Source organism: Cryptotermes secundus, unplaced genomic scaffold (genome assembly GCF_002891405.2).
Source record: "Cryptotermes secundus unplaced genomic scaffold, Csec_1.0 scaffold1443, whole genome shotgun sequence".
NCBI classification, from domain to species: domain Eukaryota; kingdom Metazoa; phylum Arthropoda; class Insecta; order Blattodea; family Kalotermitidae; genus Cryptotermes; species Cryptotermes secundus.
In genome coordinates, this window is record NW_019729232.1 from 181,722 (window position 1) to 206,183 (window position 24,462).

Genomic DNA, 24,462 nt, shown 5'->3' on the forward strand with positions numbered 1-24,462 from the left:
TACAAATATTATGTTCATATTTGGAGACAACGTTTCGGAGTCTGGATTCGGTTTCCGAAACTATGTTCTTGAATAAAAGCAGGTAAATTCAAAGCCATGGAGGCCCATATGGTTGTGAGATGTCGAGGCTGCCACATTTTCTAGACAATCGGCTCACAGATGGCGTTGAGGTCAGCCTTACGCGCCGGCCGCCCTTTACCCCAAGGAAGACTCCTGGTACTCATTTCTGTTAGAGGCTGAGTCGACCACATGGCCATAGTGCTGCTGGAAGGATTGGGTCAATTGAAGAAAGAATCCACATCATGAGGACTCGAATCCGCGACCTTTGTAGCATAGTACGTCAACAAACTTCACTACCGTGTTCCCCCTAAATAAAAGCAGGACGATGGAACATAATATTTGATCAAACAACATGTTTTCAACAAGACGCCTGCAGAGTAACGTTTCGATTACACGCATAACACCGAGGCCGGAGAAGTTGCCGCTACTGTGAGGCGTACTCCATGCCTTCATGTGCTCACCTGATAGATTTGACTGGAGTGTGGACATGACTCGACTGGTTGGTTAGAAAGCGAGAGACGAGGAATGGGCGTGCAATGAAGACTGCGGGCATCACGCGCTTTTCCGGATCGAAATATGAAAATGCTGTGCGCAGTTGAGCACACGTGGCATTTGGGAAGGCAGACGATTCACTGCATTATGACGTCAAAAAACCAGTAACACTTGTGAGCCTTCTGCCGCTGAATAAATTACAGCTTTTAAACAAAGGCTCTAGAGTAATATTTTTTATTTATTTTCGTGAGCACTGCTCATGTCATTACATTTCCATTTGTTTGTGTTCTGAGCGTTTTTGTCTCTTCAGTCTGCCATTTGCTTCACTAATCCGGATTATCCCCTCATTACTCCGGATTAGCGAGGTTTTACTGTACTTTCTTTTGGGAGGTTACTCCAGATAGACTGGTAATAGTTGACGGATGTTTCAGAGGAATGTACTGCCTTCATCTTCAGGGTTGAAGTTCTGCTAAACCATGCAATTGTCAAGAACGAAGTAGGAAGTTCAGTTAAGCTGAGCTGAGCTTGCCGTTCGCTTGTTTTTGCTTATCCACCGTGAAAATGGAGGCAGTGATTTATTTTGAAAAGTTGGGTAACATCTGCTGGCCTTCACGGCTTGTAGACATCGCTGTAGGAACCTCATATCCAATAACGAAGTTTACATTCTTGTGAGACCTGCCCCCGTGTAGTATGGTAGATTGTTAACTGGTTCCTCCATCATCAGGGAAAGACTTTTTGCTGGCAACGATAACACTGCCGTGAGAACGCCCGGTGTCGGTTGGAACCCTCAGCACTGCCCACAGGTTCTTGACAGTTTCCCCACCTCGGTATTAACATTAGTGACTCTTATGCGTTCATCTGCTTGTCCCCTTCTTGCGCGGAGCCGATGCTCACCTGCACATTGCGTGCTAGAATAGGCGCACGTCACGTGGTTACTCTCCTCGCTGGTGAGAGCTCTCCCTGTAACAGACCGTGGAGGCCCATAGGGTTGTGAGATGTCGAGGTTCGCACATATTGTCTAGACAATTGGCTCATAGGTGGCGGTAAGATTGTCAGCCTTACACACCAAGCTATCCCTGTAGCAGACCGTGGAGGCCCATAGGGTTGTGAGACGTCGAGGCTCCCACATTTTGTCTATAGACAGTCGGCTCACAGATGGCGGTGAGTTTGTCAGCCTTACGCTCCGGCCGTCCCTTACTCCCAGGAAGATTCCTGATACTCGTTTCTGTTAGAGGCTGGGGCTGATTGTTCTGTCTCTTTCTGTCAGTTTCTTGTCTCGTTTCCTCGCTAAGGCCGCAAGCCAACACTTACTGCGCAGACTCTACAGCCATTCTCCGTGTAGCAATTTTCCTTGCAGCACGCGAGAGAGAGATTTACTCTTTGGAAAAGCCTTGTGTCCGTATCCTCTTGTCTTGAGAGCAGGCAGACATGACACCGGGTGTTTTGACACGGCCTTCACTGTTCTGTTGGAAACGATAAGGTAAAGGTGGCCCTTTCTTTAACTAACTAAGCTTACGCCAGCAAGACGTATGGAGCAGTGGAAGTGCAGCTCTACCATTCTTGACCTCTGTAGTAGATTTGAGTGGTCATCTTCACGCCCTAGCCATTTTACCCTCAGGGAAATGCACAACTGGTACGCATTGGACTGTGACAATGGCACGAGACGCAGGTTGGGAGGTTGTGCTTGCAAAATGCAGTCTCATCGTTACTGATACAGGCGGTACATGTAGATTCCAGTTTGCCTTGGAAGGCTAAGCGTTGGGTGGGGTTGTGCAGTAGAATGCATCTGAACCGTGTCAGCTGTTACCGCTGTCAGTGCTACAGATACACGTCTGTGGCGCGGACGCCTCGCGCCGACAGTTCACGTGTTATATACTTGTAAGGCGCAGTAAACCCTCGCTAATTCCGATTAATATGGGGACGCTAGTCCGGAGGAAGCGATGATCGGGATTAATGAAACAAAAGATAGCCCTAAAAGACAAAAGAAAATAAGAAACAACAAATGGAAAATATAGTGATGGAGATAGTGCTGATGAAAATAAAAAATACCACTGAAATGCAGGGTCTCCTTCATCCAGCTAAAGCCAATCTTGGATATTTTCTTGCATGGTTTCAGTCTGTCCAGCTGCCCTCAGCACAGCCTGAAAGTCCTCTCGCTCATAAGTTTCACGTCTCTTACAGTATGCACTTAACTCTCCATTTTTCATGTTGCGACCCGGACTACCAGACATTCGGATTAACTGTAACCGAATTAGCGAAGGTTTAGTAAACTTCGTTTCATTAGAAAAATCTTGTCACTTTTTTTATATATGCAGTGGCTCCGGTGCCTGTTAATATTACAGTGGTTGCATTATCGCGTACCGGAAGCAAGTGGCTTTGCATAATTTCTAATTGCATTTCTCCACATAAATCATTCCTTTCAGTAGTAGCTACATCTGACAGACACGCGTAGACTTGAATCCAGGAAATGTACAAATTGGAGTGGGAACGGCGCTCTGCGCCTACGCTGTTTTCTCACACTTGTTTCTCTTCTGGTCGTCACACCCCGAGCACTGAATGCTGCGTCTTCATCGCGTGGACCCATGCATCGTTACATAATCTCTACAAAGTTAGCAGATTATGTTGTGCCATGTTAGCAGCCATTGCTAGGGAGCACCTCTGTGGAAACGCTGTTTCCCCGGCTACGAGAGAACACGCAATAATGGAAGTTTTCCGTGCGGTCCGTGCCGGGGCTATCTGGTCCTGAGCCTCAAAGGGCTTGACGCCAAGACGTACTGATTTGGCGTAAACTAGCAGTCGTAAAGTAACTTTGACTTTGACTTGTCGAGAGGTGCAGTTGTGAGAAGGTGGTAGCTGAAGCCGGGGAGACTTCAGGAATACAGAGGAAGGGAATGTCCACTACTGGGAGTCGCTACCAGGCAACGGCTAATGAAGACTTAGAAGGCTCTATGTGTGTTGTAGTTACAGTGATCATTGGACTGTGTAAGTTAGTGAGACTGTCGTAATTACTTCTAGTTACTATGTGTAACTGTTCAATAGATCAAATCACTCCGTCTGTAGTCAATCACGTGATGATATTTTCAACGTACGATAGAAACCATAATTATATAACCTGAGAACTCGTACAGCACACGTAATACGAGTATCTCAGTAGAGGGATGTGTTGCGAACCTCTCCTTTTTGATGATATTCTCACGTTGCACGGCTCACGTCATGTACTGAACTCACATCCCATCGCTCATATGACTCTTACAATGCAGCACACGTTGGCGTGACTTATGTACTGAACTCACATTCCATCGATCTCATATGACTCACGCAATGCGACACGTTGGCGTGACTCGTGCTGAACTCACATTCCATCGCTCATACGACTCACAATGCAGCACACGTTGGCGTGACTCATGTACTGAACTCACATTCCGGATCTCATATGACTCACGCAACGCAACACGTTGGCGTGACCCAAATGCTGCAGTTACTTTCCACTGTTTTCACGACTGCCACACGCGATACACGTACTGTCCTACTGTCCTCATGTGGCAGTAATTTTGCTTAACTTAAAGTCAGATATTTTGAAATGAGGGGGATAAAAGGAACCCCACCTTCAGTTTCTCAGACGGGCCCAGTAGCTCATCCAGCTTCCTAACCAGTAGGCACCAGACTACTCGCCGATGTTAATTCCTGGAGCTATACCTCTATTCCTCCATACGTCTTCATGGCATGGTGCTTGATTAATCTCAGGGATAATTTTATGTTGCTATTTATTCGTGTTTAGCCAGCTGAATTCGGAAGGGGGGCAGAAGGGAAGGAAACGGAATTTCGGAAGCACTGAACATGCGCACACGGCGTGCGTGGGGAAGTCTCGATAATTGAGGCCGGAACAGGCCGGCATGTGTTTATGAGACGCACGCACACAGACAAAACGTCTCTGTAGGATTATTCTGCCTTTCGAGAACACGTTCACGTCCCCCGTGGCCTTTGCTTTCGCGATGAGACACTTTCATTGACTTGTCAGTAAGGGTGATATTCTCATAGCATCAATATCAGAGTTAAGAGCTAGTGGGGACGCAGCGACCATCTGCGCCGGTACACAGGGTTGCGATTTGTTGCTCTTCTGTACGCATCTCGCCTTGTAGTCTGTATCACTGCTGACTGCACTGCCCTCTGGCGGGGTATACAGGTGCGCGTTCGATTGCGCAGAACAGCAGGTGATGTGGTTGCCCGACAGTCAGCTGGAAATCTCGTGTTACTTTGTATGAAGACTGAATGGTTGTGTTCGAAAGCTGAGACTGTACAGATTGGTATGGGAGATGTACTGATACCTGCGGAGGAGGCTCGTGCTGAAGGGAGATCACAGATTCGGGGCGTCCCAAACAAAATACTTGCACCGGGGAGAAGGAAAACCGACAAGATTAAGTCTGTATCGAGGAGCGTCACACTTCGTACGGTTCATGTGGCAGATTAACCGATACTTTGTTTATTTAACGACGGTTTCAGTAGCTCAGCTTGTAGACCTACAGCGCCTAATGGAAGTTGTTTAATGTACAATGTATTGTAAAGGGCACATTCTCGAGTTTTATTTGGGAGAACTCGTTCCAGTATGTCCCGAGGTATCGGCTATACTGGCTGAGGTTTCTCATGATTTTTCTCATACACTCCACGGAAATATAGTTGGATATTTCGATGAGTCCACGAACACTTCCTTTCAAGCTGTTTTACAATTTATGATTCGCTCAATACCAGATCAGTCCACACTGCCTTGTCTCGAGTCAGTAACTGAATAACCATATCCAGACTGCTACAGCGAAATGCATTTCATATTGGGTGTGCGTGCGCGCGCAGCGCGATACGCTTTTGCTTTAGGTACAATCCAGCTCTGTTGACAAAGGACCCCTAGTTCCACTGATACGGAAAGATATCAGCACTTACTGCTCTCATTACATCTGCCATCCGTGTCGTGGGAGAGACACAAGTCCAGGGTTGAAACGGCTTGAGCGTGAATCTGACCTCATATTTATTTAGTTTGTAATTCATCTAAATAAAGAAAGGTGAAGCCTCTATACTTAATTAAGCACTGCGCCATGAAGACGTGTGCGGAAGTGAAGGCATACCTTCACAGTTCTCTACCTCGGCACCTTCACCTTCACGCTCCGGCCGCTTAACCCCCCAGTTCGTCTACTTAATATATTGCAATCCAGTCCGTACCTCACAGGAAACATTACGTCTCCACTACAAAGCCCAACCGGTTAATGCTGTTTAGAGAAACAGTCGCTGTTTACTGTGAGAACCGTACGGAACACACAGATACACTCTGTGGGCAGAATGCAGAATATTCGGTATTAAAGTAGATGGTACATATAGTTACTGCGGTGATCTGAAAGACAAGGAATAAATGGGACATCCGCCCCTTCTTGTCTAGGCTTACCTTCTCACTTTTGCCGGAGACATTGCGCTTGTGAAACACACAGTAACACACAGACGAGGGACTGACATAACAAATGGGCTGCTCGCCCATCCGAGAGGGGCTCCAACCACTCTGCAGCTAGTTCTTACGTCACACTCTCAGACAATCGGAAAAACCCAGCGTCTCGACGCATTTGCAAGCGGAACGGACATACGGAACATCGCCTGGAGCTTAGGCTACTTAAGTAACGCGGTCGTGTTGGTGCCTGCCTGGCTCACGAGGGAACTTCTCACGCAGTAGCAGTAGTATCATGCACATAATGGTTCCTGCCGCACTGTGCCCCTGGGGTTTACACAGCCTCTAACAGAAATAAATACCAAGGGTACCCATTGCGTAGGAGGTTGGGTGGACCCCAGAGCCGCTCTGGACGACGTGGAGAAGAGACAATTCTTGCCCCTACCGGGACTCGAACCCCGACTCCTCGGTCGTCCAGCTCCTAGCCAGTGGCTCCATGTGTAGAGGTAGTGGACCCAAATACGTAATAAGTCTTTGTTCCGTGTACGGCTTTTGGAAGTTGTAGGTAATTGCTTAGCAAATATGTATTTTATGATGCAGTAAGATTTGAGGTTCCAGAGGCGTGTACGGAGTAATTAAACAACCGAACCTTCCACGGGGAACAGATATGCTGAAATTGTCGCAGGAGGGACGCCAGGTTAAGCAACACGGTGCAAGGTCTGAGTCGGATGGGTGGCTGCCCTAATGTAAATGTTATTGCCCACATCGACCCTGATGATGGAAACGTATATCTCCGAAGCATTGAACATTGACACGGCTTATCATCCGAGAAAAGTTTAGCACATAACGCTTACATTCCATGGATCTTATATATAGGAGCCGAGAATTGTCTACCGAACAAAAATCGAGTTCGTTTCCACGGTAACATAGTCAAGCTCAGTGGTACAGGTATATGAGGGAGCATGTGCAGTGTTTTTTTTTGCACCGATTTTCTTTTGTGAAACGTCATTACTTCCCCCACCCCCGCCCCTAGATTAACTGTTACGTTCCGTTCACCGAACTTCTGGAACAATAGGCCCAGTGCAGAGGGGGCAGTGCTTTTAAACGAGATATCTCGTCCGTATCGCGAAGAGGGTTGATTCAATCCGCGGTGTAGTTGGACCCAGGGTCACAGCGGAGTGGAAAGCCGTGTCAGTGAAGTACTGATTGTTGTGGAAGCCCGCTCTCCTGCTGCAGGGCTTATGGCGAAGCGAACAAGTGTAATTGAGCAGTTCCCAATGACGCTCGAGTAATTCCGTCCCCAGGTACGCAGTTGCGTAGCTGGTGACTGATGTACAGGGTGCCCCAGAATGTGTTGCTGCTTCTGAATGCTTACAATTGTCGACTGACTAAAACAGTATTTGTTTTTAAGCAAAATGACATAAGTGTCGGCACTTGTGAGTGTAGCGAGTGTCTTCCTGACGTTCAAATTGGAATGGAGTCATTTGTAGTTTCAACGGAAGAAACAGATTTACGTAAGAAATTAATAGAACTCTTTCTAATAAATCTTTAGCGGGGGATAATATTAATATAGATAATTTCGTATGAAATGCGTCAGAAGGAAACCTCTCATTGGGTCAGAGGATCTCCCGGAGGTGACTGTGAAGCGTGGGTTGTAAGGCGGTATAGTCCTGTTAGAGTACGATGTTTCGGAGCAACATATAGCCTCCATCTTCATGGTCGAAGAGCAAGCCAAGCAGGAAGCCAACTTGCAGAAGGTATCTCTGCTTCATATGTACTTCATGCAGGTTTCTTGGCTTATTCTTCGGCCCTGAAGATGGAGGCTACATGTTGCTCCTAAACATCGTTTTATTTTAAGCGGACTCCGTGTATGATTTATAAGCAAACTGTCATGCCGTACCGCAAAGTACTGGCGGAGCCTGAGCAAGACAGCGGAAGGCTGAGTGAAGAAAGTCGGGTGTCCCAGCCGAGTTTTGAACCGGTCATCTGAAGCGTTACCGCATGATCCAACTTTCTCGGTCCTTTCATATCTGAGTCCGCAAATGACCGAAGACGGAACAGACTTTCCTAACACCCTGTTCAGATTGAGGCAGAGCCGTGGGTTTGATGTGAATGTCGCCTGGCTGTACCGGCTGTCAGCTGTTTCATTTGGAACTCTCTTGTTGCAGACCTGCGCCCCTGACCGGACGCCGCGTTAACAAACAAGTGAGGATCTGAGAGCGACTCCACATCTCGCCGCAGGTAAGGAGAGCGCCATTTGCTACATCGAGCACATCGCCTGCTTTCAGATCTGGCCCTCCTCATGTCCTGCCCATATCCTCTGGATTTGGTAATAACCGGGTGTTCCACAAACTGGTTGCTCGCTCGCACTGGCAACAAGGAATTCACTTGTGGAAGTTTTTGATTCAGCTGTTTTCATGCATACATCTAAATTTACGGAAATGTTTATTAGTAATGAATCCTTAAATTGGCGGGACATGTAGCATGCATGGGAGAGTAGTCCATACAGAGTTTTGGTAGGATAATATGAAAGGGTCCCTAGGAGGGTCTAGGCATAGATGGGAGGGTGTGGACTCGATTCATCTGGCTCAGGATAGGGCCCAGTGGAGGGCTCTTGTGAACACGGTTATGAACCTTCAAGTTCCATGAAATGTTTCGGAATTTTTGTGAGTAGCTGAGCGACTGGAGCTCAACTACACGGAAGTAATTGTATCAGTTTTAGTAGTATCTGGGAGTGCCATTTTGTTTTGTCTGATGAGATTTGAGGTTCTGACAGCGGCCATTACTGACCTTGCATTTTTTCTGGGGTATGACGCCGTATTGCTTGGTAGATACACGTAAAAGCTGCGGAGGAGCCTACTGTCACGTTCAGCGTAGAAGCGCGGACGTCACAGAGGCAGCAGTTGGGTCTGGGACTATGGAACCTAACTACAAGACTGCACTGTGTCACATAAGAGAAGGCCTTAATTCTGTTTTCCTATGTACTCACCGATGGGAACCAGATGGTTCATTGCCGTATTCACAAGAGCCCGCCACTGGTCCGTGACCTGAGCCGGATGGATCCCGTCCAATTTCTGTAAGATCCATTTTAGTATTATCCTCATACACACCCGTGTCTTCCGAGTGATCCTAGGTTGGAAGCAGAGGCTCGAGACAGGACCCGCGGAATTTTGATTTTCTGCATTAACGATGAACTACGTAATTTGTATAGGTAATTCATTGCCGTTTTCGGGGGGGGGGTTTAGTTTTGATGAACTTAAATCAGTGGGGTTGCATGAGATGCACTCAGTAGCAACTTTGAACCTGGGAGCCACGTTAATTTAGTACGACGGACCTTATAGAGAACAACAGAAGATATTATGAAATTCCAATATGTACGGTAGCCACGGCTGTTAAAGCGACGTGCGGGTGTTGCCGTAACTACAGTGGGCCCTAGTCGAGTGTTGCTTCTTCTCCGAAGCCTCCGCCCTTGCGTCCCGCGCTCCGTCTTGAGGGACAAGGAACTTGCATTCTGTTCCAGCANCTGCTTCTTCTCCGAAGCCTCCGCGCTCCGTCTTGAGGGACAAGGAACTTGCATTCTGTTCCAGCAGCGGCAAGAGCCTTCTCTCTCCCAGTGGGTAAAGCGGCCGGGACATGAAGCTGTCCACTCACCCGCTGGTGTAGTGGCAGTCAGCGGAACAAAGTGACTTAATGACCGTGACAGTCTGCTCCAACATGTAGGGGCGTACGGCCAAATGTTGACACGTGGTAACTGATGAACCTTTATTTCACGACACCTCTCCCGTTCGGCGTGAGCAGTGGTGCGATGAATTGGAGATGATGTGTAAGAAGTGGTCGTGGCCTGCATTAAGATGTAGTGGGACTGAGGAAAACCATTAACGTCAATGGTGATGATAGAGGGCTCCTGGGGACGATATGCAGCATGCCCTACAGCAAACCGCTAGCGGTTGTAATGTCTCATTTTTTCCCTCTGCTCAGTTTGCGCTGCGGTGTAAGATCTTAATTAGGACATTTTCCTTGGCAATTGCTTGCGGTTTTCGTGTGCGTTGCCCCGATAACTGCGTGTCCCTGAACTCCATTACACTTCTACGGTGGAAACGAACTCCCAAAGGCAGGGTTCGTACTTCGTCTGGATCTGCGTGTTCGCCCCCGAGGACATCTTATAAAACATGGTAACTGTTCCAACAGGGTGTACAATGAAGTAGGAACCATCTTATTTCCATGAGTCGCTAGGCAAACCCTTAAGACTGTCGCCTTCTGGGTTATGACACCGTGCAACTTGGGCGAGAACCGACATTTTGGAGGAACTGCTGTATCCATCTTCAGAGTTGAAGTAAGTAGGTTCGGGAACGGGCTTGGTTACGTAAGTAAGGTGGTCATGAACACCAGTGAAGGGTGTAAATAAAGGCACGCTGTTCAATCGCCGCATGCGGGGAAGTGAGTAGCAAGGAGTAACGACCCTTTCCAGGGGTCCGATGTTGTCTCCTGGAGGAAAAGAGGAATTGTGCACAAAATGGCGGTGGACAGGGTTGCTCCTCCCAAGAGGATGGAAATGTGGACTTGAGGATTGCAATACAAGGCACCTTTCACGGCCCAGACAATTGGGAAGTGGGGAAGCATACCTTCCCGGCCTCGAGGACTGTCCTGTCCTTTAAGAGGAATTTCGTTTCAGTGGGGCGGATAAGAGAGCTACAGGGTCTGCCCAGGGGGTACCCGTGCCCCCTCCTCACATGTTTGGGGGCACGGAGGGGCCAGTGACTGAGCAAGGGACGTGGAGACTCGGAACCAGCCACGAACTGAGGATGTCGGCATGAGATCTCTGATCTGCTAAGCAGATGCTGAATCAAGGATGATGCGTGTTTGCGGCAAGTCATTGGAGTGGGTCAGACAGGAGTGGCTGGGATCTGTCTTAAAAACAAGCCAGAAGGAATAAGGAAAGTGGGAAAGCCCAGGTTGGTATGGCGGAAAGATGTAGAGAATGATTTGCAGGAGCTGAAAGTGAGGATTACAGATACTATTTTTATTATATTCCTGTGAACAGGAGGATATATCCAGCAGGTGGATTTTTTTTTTCTGTCTAGGACGACGTTTTTAGTTGCAGTTTTTCTGTCATGTACTTAGCGTGGGGCGGACTGTATCGCACGCGTTGTGTGCATTTCAGGCAGAAGCGTAATCAGTTGGGTCCAGTCGACAGAGCCTGTCCCTATCTCCGGACACCAGCACCAATACAAGATAGCATACACAGCAATGGCCATCAGCGCGAGTTAAGACAAACATCGCAACAAGAGGCTTTGCATCTACGGCCGGAGTGCACAAAATCAGGGTGCTACAGAACAGAAGCCCAGTCTCCGAAATATTTTTTTTAATCAGAAGCAGGACTTTGGATAATGTCCAAAAGTCAATAATTGTATTAACCCTTTAAAGATTGTACTTCTTCTAAACATTATACATATAAATACAGTCCGTACCTCACAGGAAACACATTACGTCACCGCTACAAAGCCCAACCGGCTAATGCTGTTTAGGGAAACAGTCGCTGTTTACCGTGAGAACCATACGGAACACACAGATACACTCTGTGGGCAGAATGCAGAGTTTTAATGTGTTAAATTGGGTGGTGCATATTTTTACCACTGGGCTTTAAAGGGTTTATAATACCATCATCACAAACTTTAGATCGTGTTTATAGTAAGTTAACAGTGCAGTTATATTGTTGAGGTTTACGTGAGTGCGTGCACTGCAAATGCACCGAAATAGAAGTGTGTAGAGATACCTTCAGAAACTAATAGTTGCTCAGCTGGTTACGAAAGTTCCTGCATTTTATAGAGCTTCAAGGTTCATTAGTGGGTGCAGAAGAGCCTGCCCGTCATAGGTACATATCCTGAGCCAGATGAACCCAGTCCATGTACACTTAGGTCTCCCAGTAGATGTCGCCGCCTCAGATGTTCCAGCCCCAAATTTATACCCATTTCTGACCTGTCCCATTCGTTCTGTATGTCCCGCCCATCTCACGTCTATTGATTTGAGCTTCCTAATAATATATGGCGATGAGTATAAATTATGCAGCTCATCGCCCTGCCTGTGCAGCTCTCTTCAACTTCCTGTCATTTCCTCTCCCTCAATGCCCTCAGTCTGTGCTTGATGAGAGATTCGCATGAGCGCCGTGTGCTGCTGGCAACTGCTCCTACACATCTGCGATGCTTGTAGTACGAGCGAAACCTGCAGGGGCCAGCGTTATCCAGGCTTGAATAACGGTGTCTGTCTCGGCGTTCCGTCCACACAGAAGAGTCCAGTTCTGATAAAGTTCATACTCGCAGTTACAGAGTTACGTTATGTCTGTTAGAATGGATGGATGCACTGTGTACAGAACGGTCATTGCTTTAGAATGTGGTGCATATGATCATCAGTGTATTTTAGAGGAAGAAAGGTGTTGCAGGAGAAAACATCACTGTTGTGTGGCGTTGCCACGACGTTGTGATGAACGTTTGAAGCACGGAAGTTGCAGAGAGACAGAATGAGTCATACTGCACTTAGGGGGGGGGGCAGAATATTCCAGCTTTACAGGTTTCCAGGCAGCACCTGATTGTCCTGCGAGAAAAGGTAGATTCGAGACAGGGTAAAGCGTTCGGAAGTGTAGTAGAGTGTAGCCACTGTGGGTGTCGTGAAGTTCAGTCCGTGAGGATTTTGTTAATGTTAGCGCAAGTGGTACATATAGTAACCACTGTGCTTCAGCCACGCAACACTGAGTTTATGCCTGTAACAGAACTGACATGACCGTGGGAAATGGCAAACACGTGGCAGAATACCCAGGGGCTCTGCAGGATTACTGTTATCTGATGTTATTCCTACCCCTCGTTTGCGTGTAACAGTTCTCAGAGGAACACATTTCTTGAGCGTGCTGTTCCCGCCAGACGGCAGGTATGCATGGCAATTAAGCGCACAATTCCTTGTCGCTCCCATGCAGATGAACACATTAAGAAATTAAGCTATGAATTTAATCAGATTGGATTTCGAAATTACCTCCATTACTGCTACTTGAAAGTGTTGTAGGGCGCGTTGGGGTGAAGATCTGGCGGTCCCGAGTTCGATTTCCATCACTACTACTCTTACCATATATACCCAGTCGGTTCGAATCTTCCCCCGGACATAGGCTGTTTTATGGCCTTCCTCGGCCTTCAGGCAGCTGCTGGGATAGTGCTTGAAGTGACGTCACCAGCGCTCTCTTTCACATATTTTTGACTTCGTTGCTGAAAACCGTAATGCTACCCGACCTGAGTAGCTTGCGCTACAGAGAGCGACGTTATAAGAACTACAGAAGGATCTGCTTGTCAGCGCATTTGTAAACAGATAATATGCTGCGTGATGATGGGTTTTGCGGCCGTAGAGATTTGTATTGGGGGGTTACGGGTTACGAACTGCCTTCACAGTCTCTGTCGTTTGCCCAGCAACCGTGCTTCACCGTGTCTGTCGGCTCATCTGATTAATTGAGCGGTAACGCTCTTTAACTTGGGTTTCTGAGGCGCTTGGTTCAAATCTCGACCAGTACGCCAGCCGTCCTGATTGTGCTTGTAAGATTTGAGATTGTCACGGAGGTGACTATGAAGAAAGCAGTCTTTTGGGATGTGGCGTCGTGTAGATATTGTGTTAACCGACGTTTCGGAGTAACGTATCGTCTCCATTTTCAGGGTAGAAGACAAAAAGTAATCCGCGAGCGAACCAGCGTGAGCAGGTTCAACAGACTGTCCCACCTGATTGAGGGTCCCCGTTGGATTTTCCATTTTCTCCAGGCAAATATGACGAACACAACCTCCTCCTTCAAATTCCTTTCAAATTTATTGTTCCACACTCGTGAATCGCGATAGCTCAGTATAGCGACTAGGCGGCCGGGAATCGAGTCCCTGTGGGGACAAGAGTTTTCTATATTCCGCAGCGTCGAGACCGCCTCTGGTGCTCACACTGGGCACCAGGGGATATTTTCCCGGGAGGAAAAGCCGCCGGGGCGTGAAGCTGACCCCTCACCTCCATATAGTTCCGAAGTCAAGAATAGTGGAGCTATACCTCCACTTCCCAAGCACTAATTAATTAAGCACACGAATAAGTTGACATTTTTGCTTTCAGCAATCGTCGTACTGTTCGCCGCTGTGGAGTCTGAGCCTCTGAGAGCGTCGCGACGTAAGCACACGCGTATACAGACGTCTCTCATTGGCGTCCATCTCAACGAGCGGATGTCAAATGAAGGACGGTAATTTAGTATGAACAGTATCCTCTTCTGGGATATAACGTCTTGTAGTTTGTTAGAAGGCCATCGACGTTTCGGAGGAACATATGGCCCGCATTCAACGTTGGAGGTTAAGCCAACCAAGAAAGCGGGACGAAGCAAGCAGCACTGGCTTCATGCTTGGCATATTCTTCGGCCATGTAGATGGGACAAGCATGTCCCTCCGAAACGTCGACTGTCCTTTAACAGAATACATGCCGTTATATCTCAGGAGACAGATTTCCGCTGTGAGAATTTGAAATCATTAGATAATTTAATAATTTACTGAAAAAGATTTGAGATGAGGCGGCCGTGGTCTGTTTGAAGAAAGGCTCCAGCATTTGCTTTCAGAGGCTTAGTAAATCAACAGAAAAGAGCGATTGAAGATAGTCCGGACTGGAAATCGAACCCGGCACTTCCCAAATACAAGGTATTAATTTTTTTTAATTCGCATATTGGGGGGTGAAGTCTAGCTGGGTCCACTCGGCACTGCGGCCACTGATTGGCCTGTTGTACGTGCCCCTGTTGATTATGATAATGGAGAATTTGGTGGAATGAAGATTGGCAGGAGAAACCGAAGTACTCGGAGAAAACCCTCCACAGCGCCAGTTTGGCCACCTAATCCCACTTGACAAGACACGGCCTCGAACCCGGGCCGCCGCGGTGGGAAGCCACCGACTAACCATTTGAGCTCTGGCGCGGCCCGAATACAAGCGTTACACCACGAGCCAGCTGGATCAAGACACATGGTGTACATTTTCTCTATAATTCTATTTTGGCTGCTTATAATTGTGTTTCCGGAAGGATTTTTGTGCCTCGCTCGATGCTGAAAACGTTAATGTACATAAAATTGGATGTGAAACACATTCAAAGTAAAGAACTCGTTTCAAAGTCCCGTAACGAGGACGTCCTTCAGCTCTTGTACGCAGACAGGCATAGACAGCCACGCGGGGAGTCACTTAGGGGAGATTTAACTATCCCCTTTGTGTGTCAGAATTTTGAAAAGGGTAAATCAGGTCTCCTTCAGCTGAAACTAATGCTGTTACCTGCTCCACGTAGACGGCTGAGACCGTGATGTCATGCTTGCTGTAGTGCGCAGAGTTGCCATGGCAGCAGCTAGCACTCAGCACCTAACCTTCCGTGCTTTCTAGACCTGTCCGCCGTTAACAGAATGCGCAGTCGGTTTGGTCGAGTCCACCGACAGAGATAGGGGCTGTACCGGGCGCATGCGTAGTAACAGGGCCATACTTATTTTGAGTCATTCTCCCTCCCACAGTATAACTGCAACCACTGTCCCGCAATGCCTTGCCATTTTTTATTATTTTTTTATTGCTAGTGGGGTGGGACTAAGTCCCTTGTACTGCGGCCACTTCTGGCCTATTGTACCAGCCCCAGATGATAGGTGAGGGTGATTGTGGAGCAATTGGTGGAGTGAAGATTGGAAGGGGAAACCGAAGTACTCGGAGAAAACCTTCCCCAGCGCCACTTTGTCCACCACAAATGCCACTTGACCAGACCCGGGATCGAACCCGGGCCGCCGCGGTGGGAAGCCAGTGACTAACCACTTGAGCTATGGCGCGGCCAATGTCTTGCCATACTTCTCCTAATGTGTAAACTATAGGCCAGGTCTAAGACGACGCCTGTGTTTATCACTGTTACCATCTCCACGAGAAGCCGTTAACTGGATTCTATCCTGAGCCAGATGAATCCAGTGCACACAATCACACTAATATATTTGATTTGAAGGTGGCGTGAGTAGCTCGGACTGTACGTATCACCAACTGACCACTTATGGCTCGCAACTACAAATAGCCACAACACTGTCGCTATTTCCGCACTTTACAAAATGGCGTTAAGTGTTTTCCAGCCCGCAGTGTTTTCACTAGTCGGTACCTGGCAACGGCTTCGAAGAAGGATGTTCCTCTGCTTTCGGGCCTAAGTCCTCTCCGAACGGCGGTTCTCTTTCAGTTGCCTCGTTTCCTCACAGAGTCCCGTACGGAACTGACTTGGTTGTAGCAATTTTCTTTCTTATATAACCCCTCGGCACGGACCACCGTGTAAAACCTCTATTGTTGCATGCGTATGGGTTGCAGCGGGAACGTGTTTCTTTTCGATTGTTATCTAGTAACGGCTCTGTTGTTTGCTTTCCTCTCGGTCGTTGCATAGTAACGGCTCTGTTGTTTGCTTTCCTCTCGGTCGTTGCATAGTAACGGCTCTGTTGTTTGCTTTCCTCTCGGTCGTTGCATAGTAACGGCTCTACACGCTACAATATTGGAGGAAATTGTCGTGGCCGAATTATGATACTCTATCTCGTTATTTGCATGGGGGACTGACTGCCCCCCCACGAACCAGCTATGAAAGCGTGAAGCCTCGAGTACGAGGCAGCGGGCCTGTGTACGTATTCGTTAAAATCCATTTTAATATACTCTATTGAAGCACGTATTAGGCTTGAAGACTACATACTTCTGGAATGTGTCATTGTGTTAACTGACGATTACGACGTTTCGGAGGAACCTGATGCCTCGGCATCAATTTTAATCTCTCCAGGAAGATCAAACATGACAGAGGCCCGAATGTTTTATAAAGTTTTATATTCAGATGTCATACTCGTATATCTCCTGGCCAGTTCAGCCCAGTCCCGGTGACTCATTCGATATCTGCAGACAGCTTTACAGCCGAAACACGTGGACGGACACATTTCTTGATTTCACTTAGCTGCATAACGAACAGGACTGCATAAGGCAGACATGTGTATGTGTATGTGTATGTTGCGACAAGTGGCGCTCCGTGACCCGCTTCGTGTTTCTCATTACCTGTGTACGGCGGGGAAAATGAACATTTGCATTCAGGGGAAGCGAGTGACTCGGTGAAACAGTGGCACATGGCACGCTGCATATGTTAGGCTTTGGTCAGTTGCGATAGCCGCAGGCCGTGTTTCTGGACTTGTCCTCTGTGCTGCGGGCGAAAATATGGGGTAGTAACGGGGCAGTGATTGTATCTGAATTGCGTTTGCAACGCAATTCACCTGCCCTGAAGATGGAGGCGATACGTTCCTCCGAAATGTCGGCTGAAACAAAGAATACACGGCGCCAGATCCCAGAAGACGACTTTCTTCATAGTAATCGCGGTGAAAACCTCAAAACTTGCATGCCCTTCTTTTGTTTCCTTTTTCATATGTACTTTATTACCCTTGCCTCTGTTTCTTTCCCATCTGCCTTACACTTTCTTATATTCTTTATGTCTTTTCTTACCATATCCGATTCGCTTATTTTTATATTCACGATTTTCCCTTTGCTTCTTTGGTTGTTTTGAACCTTTTACTTCAGACCGACCTCCAGATATTGCCGTGTGTCCGCGCATGCGCCTCGCTAGCGGCAGAACATGTTCATATTCAGTGCTGAAGAGTTCATCCACAGTCCATGGGTGTGCACTAAATCTGAACATTCTAGCTCCGAAAATAGGGCTCCTTCACGGAGACTCCCACACGCAAAATTACAATTTTCTCGGTAACGTCGCTTAACAGTTTTCGTTAAGCTCCGCTTGCTACCGCTTTCACGCTCGTTTCTTGCATGGCTTATTCTTCGACGATGAAGACGTAGGCGACACGATCCTCCGAAACGTCCATTCACTTTAAACGGGCTGCACGTTGTTATATCCCAGAAAATAGAACTTCAGTTCTGATTATTTCAATAACTTACGAAGATCATCCCCTTAATAGGATTTTGTGGACGTCATGAGAAAAATGACAGTATGCTCACCAGGGGCCCGAAGGCGAGTTACCAGTTTTCTAGAGAACTGATTGAATTTCAGTCGCCTTTATAGACGCATCCAGTACAAACCCTGTCCCGCCCTCTGATTTCTTTTATTGCTCTCTGTACTGTAATGCTGTCAGTAGCTGGACTGTATAGGACCATAGGCGAGCGACCCAGCCGGCAGCCATGTTGCCATACCGGCCGAATCACCACGTGCACGCCCACTGCACGATGCGAGGAAGTTCATACGAGTCGCAAGAGGACGCGCTGCAGCTTATACTCCTCGCATTTCACGTCAGTAGTACGTGGGTGGTGCGTCCCGATGTGAAGGGAGTCCTGTTACCATGGTTACTCTGTCCAGCCACTGCAACAGACCAATCAGGGCCTTGGATTGAGCTGCACGGAACATGTGAATCTGCCTTGGATCCTGTTGGGACTGAGGTTCTCACAGTTCTATGAAGATTGCCGTCTTCCGGAGTTCTACTTAATTTATTCCGGTATATCAGTTTTTCGGTATAATTATTGCCTCCATCTTCAGGGTTGAAATGCAGTCCAAGTAAATAAAACAGCAAGAACAAGAACAGGAGGCTGTAGTTTCTTCCCAGACGTCGATGAAGTTATACCGGACTTCACGACGTTGCCCACCAGAACATAGAGGACCATGGACATAACTCCCAACGTTAGCTGCCGGCTTCTTCATGCAGATGTTCAGGTTCAGTTCCGGAGCAGTCCGCGATGGGCGAAGTGGCACTGGAACAGGTTTCTCTTGCCAAATGTCATTCCAGCAGCTGCTCCACGTTCATTATTCATCGTGCCGTCCAGCCGTATACAGTGTGCGCACTGACAGCGTCGTTAAACAAAGAACTTAAAGCCACTAGACTGTGTACTGTGCATAGTCACCTCAAATCCGGCCCCCTTAGTTCACTCTTGCTGCAAGAGAGTGGGGACCCCGTTGCCGTCTGCTGCAGGAACATCAAATATTGGATCTTTCTCCGAATGTAAATGTAGTTAAATTGTAAGAAGAGACTTAATTAGACGCGCGCCCCACCGCATGAGGAGGCTTCGGCAGCACACTGCTTTATCGGCCTACATCTCTGTCCTGACACTCCCCGCGTTGCCTCGATCTGGCCACGACCGCTTCCTTCCAGATACTTTCCCATTACAGTATATCGTTGTTAAATAACCCAAGGAAAATTAAGAACCTTGAAGAAGTAGGTGTAGATGGGAGGATAATAGTAAAATGGTATTTAATGAAAACAGTATTGCAATATGAGGGTTCCTAGTCATCTGGCTCAGGATAGGGGCCAGTTGCGGGCTGTTGTGAACACGGTGATGAACCCTCGGGTGCCATAAGAAGCGGGGAATTTCTTGAGTGGCAGAGCAACTGTTAGCTTCTCACTTCCTCGGAGTTTTGGTTGGAAATGCATCATACCGGAAATCCTGACGGACGAGAGAACTTGGGTAGACATAGGCATAGGTGGTAGGATAATATTAAAACGGATCTCAGAAATATAAGAATGTTTGGGTTTGCACTGAATTCATCTGAGTCAGGACATGGTCTAATGGAGGGCGGCTCGTGTGAAACCCTGAGCTCGGTAATGTTCCGGCAGTTTTGTTGACCAGCTGAGCGACTGTCAGCTTTTGAAAAACTAGTTCTCGAAGTTCGTAATAAAGAACTACTACTACTACTACTACTACTACTACTACTAATTTTCCTTATTGAATTGCAGCTCGTGTAAAATGTAAGTAAAGGTGTCCCGACCGAGATTCGAACTGGGCACTACCGAATACACGTTTGGAACGTGCCCGATGGGAGTAATAGTAAGGACAATGCTAATGCTAAAATAACAACAATAACGACGACGTCTGGCTGCGGGAACAGTGCGGCGCGCTTGAGAATGAAGCTCTGACGTCAGATGCGCAGTGCAAGGTACAGGCGGATGTGACGTCACGTCGAGTCCTCGCGCAGTAAGAGGCGCCATATTTTATTCAGCAGGCATGCATATCTGTGCTGTCGCAACTTGTGGAAGCTCATTTAGTCCCCGTAGTGGCCTGAATTATTGCGCATCGTAGTCAGTTCTGTGCAGGCGTCACGCTCATGTCTTCTGAGCGATATTCTGGAATGTGACGCCGTGTAGACCGGTAGAAGTCCAGGAACGTTTCGGTGCGCTTGTTTGCCTCCAGCTTCTTGCCATATATTACTTTGCTTGCTTTTCGACCTTGCAGATGGAGGCGATATATTTACCGAAACAAATGTGGAATTCTGCCGAACTGCATGGCGTCACAACCCAGAAGACATAGCGCAGACTGTCATGTTCATGCTAAGTGCCTTTCCAATCTCATCGTGGTTTGCCTCTTATTAAGGTACAGTTGTCCCTATCCTTAATTAATTAAGCATACGCACTGCGCCATGAAGACGTATGGGGGAGTCGATGTATAGATCCGCGTATTCTTGGCATCATTGTTAGTTGGAGGTGAGCGGTCAGCTACACACCCCGGCACGTATTGGATAGGAGCCCGGGTGGGCCCCAAAACTCGTCTGGACGACGTATAGAATAGAAAAATTTTACCCTCATCGGGGCTCAGACTCGGAGCTTTGCCTTTCTGTCATACAAACATGGCGCCCATACAAATTTCTGCGGTGGAAATGACGCTTAGTGCCAGGTCGAAATGGTATATGGCCACAGATCAGAAATTTTTGCTATTCTTCGAATAATTTTATGGAGAGAGAACAAACATGGCGGCCGGTAATGGTGACCCGGGGAATGCGTGCACCTGAGAGGGATGAGGTGACAGGTGACAGGTGGCTGGAGAGAACGCCCCAGTATGGAGCCTCATAACTTGTACTCTTGTAGAAGTATTATTGGGCCAATGAACTCAAGGAGCATAAGATGGGCAGTGCATGCAGAATTTTGATGGAAATTTCTGAAGCTGTGCATAACTAGACAACATTGTGACAGCTGGAATATAGCGCAAAATGGATCTGACTGAGGGTAACATGTCCAGGTGTTTGCTGAATTTACAGGTTAGGGACCAATGATGGGCCCCGGTGAACACGGTAATGAACCTTTGGGTTCCGTAAGGGTACCGATAATTTATCGAAGAATGCCGTCTTCTTGGATGTGGTTGCAGCAACCTGCTCACGCTGGTTCCTCGCTTGCGGATTTTTCTACCCTGAAAATGGGGGCGATGCGTTCCTCCGAAACGTCGGTTTACACTGGATCCACACTGCGCCACATCCCAGAAGACGGCATTGTTCATAGTCACCGCCGTGGAAACCTCAAGTCGTACACGGATAATTTATTGTTCAGCTGAGCAACTATAAGCATGTGAAGAAGGATTCATGCTTCACCCACGTAGTGAGTTAAGGTATGACTCTGTCGGCACCTAGACGCTATGGCGTCGAATTGTAGATGGAAGCTGAATTGTGAACGATTTTGAAAGGACACGGTGCTGGCCCAGTCGAGAGACTGTTCCCAGCATCCACCTCGAGGGCCTGAGTAAAACCATAAAGCCTTTTAAGTCCGGATAGCCCGTGTCTGGCCGATTTTCGAACCGAGCACCTCCCGAATAGGAGCTCCTCCCTCAACTAGGTTGGTTGAGTTTCACAAGAGTGCAGGAGTGTGCTTTGTTAATGACGTTTTGCTGTAGCGGTTGGGGCCCAATGTGACCTCAGATTTTGTGCCCCAGTTCTGTTATTCCAGTCGCCCCTCAGCGCTTGCCAGAGGCCTCTTGATTGCTGGATTATCTGAACAGCCTCTGTGATGATTGGTTTTTGGAATGAATTCCCATCTGTTGCATTATTGCACCCTCTGCAGTCGGTTATGTGGGAGGTTTCGTCCCGACTGGTGGGAATGTAGTCTGCTGCCCTACACCGGTCCATGGATGTTGCTGACATCTGACGATGAATGTTCGCCCTTTTTTTTTCCTATTTCTAAACAATTCTTCACTGATTCTTACGTGTACGGTTAACCAGGTCTGGATAATGGCAATTTCAATGGGTCCTTTTGCCATGGGTTGTCTCTTCCATTATTTAACCCTACAAGTGCCAAATGACGAAAATTTCGAGTTTTGAGGAACTTTATATATCCGGCCAGCATGAGACATCTGTTTGCATTTTGTGCGAACTGCTTGAACAAGAAAACGCAGAAACGAGTTGAACTTGGAGTTCTCACAGCGATGAGTATGAAGAGTTCTGTATTCCATATTTGTGACGCTGTGTAATCCGGTAGAAGTTTACCGACGTTTCTGACAAACTTGCTGATTTCATCCTTTGAATGGAAGTGTAGGCCAAGAAAGAAACTGACAGGAAGCAGGCGAGGAAAATAAGGCGGAGCCTGTCAGAATAGCGTCTAACCCGGCCGGTATCCGCACCCGGGACCTCCTGAACACAATTCTAGATCGTGATGTCCCTGACACTATTGCCTGTACGTAGCAGAGGACGCGGCGCGCGCAGACACAGGCTAAACCAGACACGAAGCAGCAGCATGCGGTGTATGGAGCTACTGCACTCTGTTGTCGGGTAGGATGCAAATTTGCGGAAGATGGATGAGGGGGCATCATATATTCAGGAGCAATTTGTAATTTATCTCTGTTTCTGCAGTCTCATTCTTGTGGTCGGGTGTGAGGAGGGCGGTGGCGGGAAGGCGCATGCATTATAGAGTCTTCTGGAAAGGCTCGGCTTTCTGTAACACGTTTCCCAGCAATGTACTCCGTAGCGATAGTGTGCTTTGAGCAGACAGGAGAGGAGGGGGCGAGGAGTCGCAGAAATGAAAGAGACACCACATAAAGAATGAAATATGGGGAGATAAATAGAAGCGAGAAATAAAGGGCAGAGTAAGAAAGCAAATAAGATCAAAGTAGCAAGTAAAGAAAAGCGATATATGAGAGAATAAAGAAGGATATGAAGGAATAGATAAGAATGTATGGAAAGGGAGGGATGAAAGTGCCAAAGAGAAGGAAATAGGATACGCAAGGGTGGAAACAGATAACCACGATTAAGGATAGAAAACGATAAATGAGGAAGGGAGTGACCCAACTCTGCCGTTGCGAAATACAGGAAACGGGATACCGAGCTCTCAGCCCTCATTCCGTGTTTAAACTGATCGGCCACCCCGGCCACCGAACTTCACTGATCCATTTATCAAAACCTATTCAGTTTCGATAATGACCGTGTAAAGCCCCAGACTATGTTGGATGAAATCCACTGCAGGCAGCCGCAACGCTGTTTCGAGTGTAATTAATTCAGCCAATATCAGCCTGGTCTCTCTGGAGGGGTCTGGGCATTGTGTCCCGCTGGGAACAATCCAGAGTAGATAGAAACGGGAAATGAAACGAGAAACATATAAAATGTACACGTACTTTACAATCTCGAGATTTTAACTGATAATTCTGGTTATTTATTGACTTCATTTCAGTTACTTTGTTTTCAGAGCGTAGTATTTGAAAGGAATATACCCATGAATACAGATTACGAAGCTCTCTTCATATACCCGAGGTATTTGGTTCGAATCTCACCTGAGTGACAGCTGCTTTCTCAGTTCCTCCAGAGATGTGTATGAGTAGCACCTCGCTATGCCACTGCAGCCTACTTCCACATTTCATGAAGTTCGTTATGCACCAGTCATCCGAGAATGTGACCCGGTGCAGTGTGAGGTGCTGACAAAAACAAACTCCGTGATTTTAGTCCGCAAGCGAACTATACCGACCGAGCGACCGTCACTTGTCTGCGAAATTAGTGCCAACTTTTGCGGATAGAGGGTGTCGCGTGGTCAGCGCAACGAATCCCCACCGCCGTTAATTTCTGTTTTCTGGACCGGAGCCGCTATTTCCTTGAAATAGGTCCTCAATTATCATCACGAGGTTGAGCGGACCCCGTTCCAGATCCACTAGTTCTCAGAAAAAATCTGGTAGCGCCGGGAATCGAACCCGGACCTCAGGCTCTGTAGCCAGGAACTCTGACCACTAGAGCACAGAGGCGGTACCGTGAGGTGCTGACAGTGAAGTCAAATCCCTCGTTCTCTTTCTTTATCTCTCGCTGAAAGCCAAGGCACGTTGCTAGGCAATGACAATAAAGTGACGCAACAATGGAACACGTCACGCCACGTAACTAATGGAAGTTCTATGGGGAACGATGTTTTCTAAACCGACGGCGCGGATAGTTATATCATGCAACAGTAGGGGATAGGAAGTATAACAGGCTTAATCTTGGTTGGACTGACGAATTGCAGCTTCAGACTAGTTACATATGCTAAGGCAGAACCCGCTGTACAAGCCTGCGTTGATAGGAAACCTTTGTACACCTTGTATAAATGTTAATTTGTATAGTGCAGTGATACACAGAGCCCATAGTGACCTGGACGCCGTGACAGCGCGGATGTACTCGTAGAAACACCGACCCCTCCTTCTCCGGAGAGGAGGCCCCCTTTCGAAACACGTACATGTCTAGGAGATAACAAAATTCCTCTTCATGATCTCGA

The 24,462-nt window shown here is 47.6% G+C and overlaps 1 protein-coding gene across 5 annotated transcripts in view; it reads left to right on the plus strand.

Annotated features, from left to right (window-relative positions):
* LOC111865593 (putative polypeptide N-acetylgalactosaminyltransferase 9) overlaps positions 1-24,462 on the plus strand; it is a 292,001-nt gene that overhangs the window by 119,536 nt on the left and 148,003 nt on the right. For all 5 annotated transcript variants that reach the window (XM_023853762.2, XM_023853761.2, XM_023853764.2 and 2 more), the window contains one exon: positions 8,143-8,215. The gene's annotated coding sequence lies outside the window, so the exon portion shown is untranslated. The remainder of the gene's footprint in view (positions 1-8,142; positions 8,216-24,462) is intronic.